Below are 4,650 nucleotides of genomic sequence, written 5' to 3' on the forward strand. Positions count from 1 at the left end.
GGAACCTCATCTGTAGGATCTGGACAGACATACAACATCACCATCAGCTCTAATAGCAGTGGCTGGTATTACTGTGTAGTTCAGAATGAACACGGGATGCTGAAATCAGCTTCCATAGATGCTGATTTAAAGGGTGAGACAGACAGACAGTTATGTTTCATTTTTCATTCATCAGTTCATTAACTTATGCATTTGCTAATCACATTATGAAAGCCCTATATTATGTGTATGAACAATAATGTGCATATGTCTGTTTCTCTCAGCAGGTCACTTCTCCATTTTGCCTATAGCTGTTGGAGTCGGCCTCTTTGGGTTTGTATTTCCTCTCTCAATAGTTTTATTTATGAAGAGAGAAAGTTTAAGAAGCTAAAGTGAAAGATGTTAATATAAGTTACATGTATAAATGATAACTTTATAGTACCTCATTTCTGTTCCTTTCCAAAAGCACTTTATTAATATGGGAAATCTTAAAAATATGACTAATATCATAAATGCAATATTATGAATACTAATGTTTATTCTCTGTTTTCTGTTTGGATGAACACTGACATTTGGGTTTTTTTGAGCTCAGAGGCAAGAGGCAAAAGAGAAATACAGATGAATCTGATTATGGGGTGAGCTATCACAGAAATCCAGATATATTTGTCAATAAGGAGTCTTAACCCTGCTAAAGAGTTCATGGAATTCATGTCATGACAAATCAGAACCTTGAAATGACAGTGTCAGTCTTAGTTCTGTATCTTTAGCATTTGTTTATGTCAGAGTGAGAGCTCCATCTGAGATGCAGACTGTCAACAACAAAATAACATTAGTGGAAAAACTCCAGTGGAACCTTAACTATTAAGCTATTCAGTGTTTCTCATTAAACTGCACATCATTAACTCTGTGCTTCACAGAACGCCGACCTCAAGCCCTGTCCTACCTGTGAGAATACTGTAGTGAGTTCATCATATCAGTTACATCACAGTTATAGAACTCTGTTAGAACTCTAGAATCTTGATAGCAGTCTAGAATCTTTTTTGAGATGGGATGTGTAAAGCTCTTGTCATTTTTACTGAATACTGGAGGAATACTACGATACACAGCTTTCTTACATTACCATAATTATATAGAATCCACAGGAATAGATTATTAAATTTAGATATGCCAAAACATGCATTGTTTTGTTGTGTTTTTTCAATGTTTGTGTGTGTGTGTGTGTGTGTGTGTGTGTGTGTGTGTGTGTATTTTGTTATTCCAAATGTCCTTGTGAGCTGATATTCTTTCTTGTGTTTCCTTTTATAGGACTTAAAGAAACATCACTAAGAGAATCATCACTGAGAAATTAAACTTGCAGCTGTATCCCAATGCAGTCAAAAGAGTGAGAGATATAGAGGGGAAGAGAGATGGATGATCACATGTAGACAAGAGTGTTCAGTTAATCAACAGTAAAAAATGTAATCAACTGCAAAAAATGTTGTAGCCTTTCTTTTTTTTTTTTTGTACTGATGGAAAATAACCTTGTTCTTATTCTGAAAATTGAACTAATTAATAATCTAAATTAAAATCTAAATGTTTTATTATTTGTTAATTCAATTTTTATCTAGTCCATTAATTTTAATCCAGTTAAAATACTTGAATGTGGTTTCCTCAAAAGCATCATGATGTTTATATCTTGTTCAGTACATGTACTCAGGGATTCTCACTCTAGCAATCTGAACTACAATGAAAATAGAACAAAATAATGTAAAATGAGCGCGAACCCACGTCAGCTAGATGATGACACCGACAGCCTACTGGGTGAGCAACCACACTTTAATGGTGGGCCCTTGTGCAGAACAGTTAGATCGTGGAACAAGTAAACAAGAAAAGTAAATAACCAAAAGGTGAGGAGTGAACCTCAGCCATTTTGTTACGATGTGAACGAGCTCCTGCTAGACAGCTGTGACCATAAAACAATCTGCGCGTATATCGCTCTTCAAAGGAATGGAGGACAACAACACTAGAGGGAAAGAAAAACTAAACACCATGCCGAGTGTGGGAAAAGGGAGAACCAAGGATGGCAGCCCCGATGCCCTGGGGAAAATCAAACTAAAACTTCCCAAACGAAACCAGAAAACAGGAGCTGTAATGGCTAAGGGGAGGCTTAGGAGAGAGACAGATTTGAGGGGGAAAACTGCAGAAGGCAGGAGACGTGTAAAAACACAGACACCCTCGCAGCACAGAAGTGAGGTGTCACACAAGGGCTCACAGACCTCAATACCCAGAACTTGGCTCAGAACTTTGGCAAAGACCCAGCATTGGGTCACTGGGCTTATATAGACCTAGCCCAGCTTTTTGGCGTTAAGCCTAATTAGTGGCGTGCCTGACTCAAGATCTCCCTCTGGTGGTCGGAGGAGGCCTCGGCCTGGCACCGACCCTTACAAATAAGGTTACAAAACAACAAAAACTCCATAATGTAGGGATTAGATCCACACTACCAGCACCTATAAGACTGACAAAAAATAATTCCTTTAAACTCTTTATCATGGACTTCTTAGCTAATAGCTGTTGTTAAACATCATGGCACCAAAATATATGACATCTTAATGAAAGCTTTACATTGTTTGATTATATAATATAAACTATTACTAAATGAATTTCACAGTTAAAATGTAAAACACACAATGAAACACGAAAGAGTCACTAAATCTTCAACATGTATAGATGTCAGACCCTCGCTGGTACATAGGCAGCCCTTACACCACATCCACCAATCACTGCACACATTCACTTCCCCAATCCAAATCACCTGTTTACTTGAATAATCACCTAGACCTAGACCTCATTTATCTCCAGCCTATTTAAACCCCACAGGTGCCTGAGTTCAATGCTTTGTACTTATGGTCCCTTGTCACAAGTTAAAGGCTCTGCTTAGTAAGTTACTTTGAAAATGTATTTTCTGTCTTTGGTTGCATTTGGGAATTAAACAATTATGCTCCTCACTTGCACCTTGCTCTTGTTTCATGATGTCATAATAGAATATCTTTAATTTGAGACATTTTATTATCAAATTCGTTCTTTACATGTTGTTATTTATGCCTGATTTAAGGTGAAAACATTAGTAATGGTAGCACAACCATACATCATCTCCATCTCCAAAATCAGTTCTTAGAACAGTGGATAATGCAAGTTCAAATACAAGTCAGCTAATGGACGTTTATATAGACACTACACAGCTGTAACTACATGGTTTTGTATCACTGGTTGATGTTTACCATAACTTTAATCTCCCTGTTCCTCCTTTCAGGCAGAATATGCTATATTCATTTCTTCACATTCTCTCCTTTTGTGGGTATTAGATCCTCCAAATAATGTCTTTTTATCCATCTGGGAAATAGTGAAGTGACTCTGACTTGCAACAATGCCACCCCACCTGTGCAGAACTACACCAGATATAAAGAAGGAGGAACCTCACCTGTAGGATCTCGGCAGAGTTACATCATCAACAGCTCCAGGATCTGGTTCTGCTGTGTGGCTCAGTATGAACATGCAGTACTGAAATCAGCTTCAGCACATGCCACTTTAAAGGGTGACACACACAGGCAGTTATGTTTTAATTGTTCACATTCATTCATCAGTTTGTTCACTCTTATTCATTCATATTTACAAACTATAATTGCTATACTGTATATGTGTCTGTGTTTCTCACCAGGCCACTTCAACATATTGCCTATAGTTGTTGGAGTCGGCCTCTGTGGGATTGTAGTTCCTCTCAATAGTTTTATTGAAGAAGCGGGAAAGTTTAAGAAGGTTAAATTAAGTGAAATGTATTATGTTAAATTACACTTTGTTACGATCTCGTCGAGGCTCCAGGCCATAATGGGAAGTGTGACTCCCCCCCCACCCCCCCCCCGCCCCCACCCCCCCCAAAAAAAAAGTCTAAACAAGTCGGTAGTGGAAATGAAATCAGATTGCAACAGACCAAAGTAGTTCAATGACAGCCAGTGTAGTGTACAGGAATGTACACTAAATGTGTACAAAAATGTGATTTTATTTTCATTTTGTTATGACATTTGAATGAGCGTGCATGTGTGTGTGTGTCCATTGTTATTCCAAATATCCTTGTATTCTGATATTTTTTCCTGTGTGTCCTTTTATAGGCCTTGAGGAAACACCACTAAGAGAATCATCCCTGAGAAATATCAAACTTGCAGCTATGGCCCAATTGTAACGTTTACTGCAGTAACGTTTACTAGGCCAGAAGCAAAATGCCAACGCAGGAGGCTTTTAATGAACAAAGGAAACAAAACATGAGAGGCTAACAAACAGAGACACGGGAAAACACTGAGACAAATTAACACACGAACTAAGCAAACAGCAAAACAATGACAAGGTCAGTGACAGTGACAACAACTAGAAACTTAACCGAACATGCCAAAATAACCGACAAACTGGAAGACAAAACAAAGCCAGGGCTTAAATAACCAAGACTTATAAACTAACCAGACACAGGCGAACATCATTACAGGTGGAGATACAGACCAGAGAGCGGAACAGATTAAAACAAAACAAGCACTGGGAAAGAGGAACAGGTAAAAGGAATGACAGGCATGGAGAAAACGAAACTAAGGAACGGAACAACCAGGAAGTAAAGGAAAACAAAGACACGACAGGGAAATCATGTAAACA

At 38.3% G+C, this 4,650-nt stretch overlaps 1 long non-coding RNA gene across 1 annotated transcript; it reads left to right on the plus strand.

The window, feature by feature from the left end:
- Window positions 1–573: 573 nt before the first annotated feature.
- LOC118242621 lies at window positions 574–1,570 on the plus strand. Its single transcript, XR_004776942.1, has 2 exons — window positions 574–614; window positions 1,285–1,570. It is a non-coding gene; the product is annotated as an uncharacterized LOC118242621 (long non-coding RNA).
- Window positions 1,571–4,650: the final 3,080 nt, after the last annotated feature.

The sequence above is a fragment of the Electrophorus electricus genome, chromosome 16, assembly GCF_013358815.1.
Source record: "Electrophorus electricus isolate fEleEle1 chromosome 16, fEleEle1.pri, whole genome shotgun sequence".
Taxonomy (NCBI): domain Eukaryota; kingdom Metazoa; phylum Chordata; class Actinopteri; order Gymnotiformes; family Gymnotidae; genus Electrophorus; species Electrophorus electricus.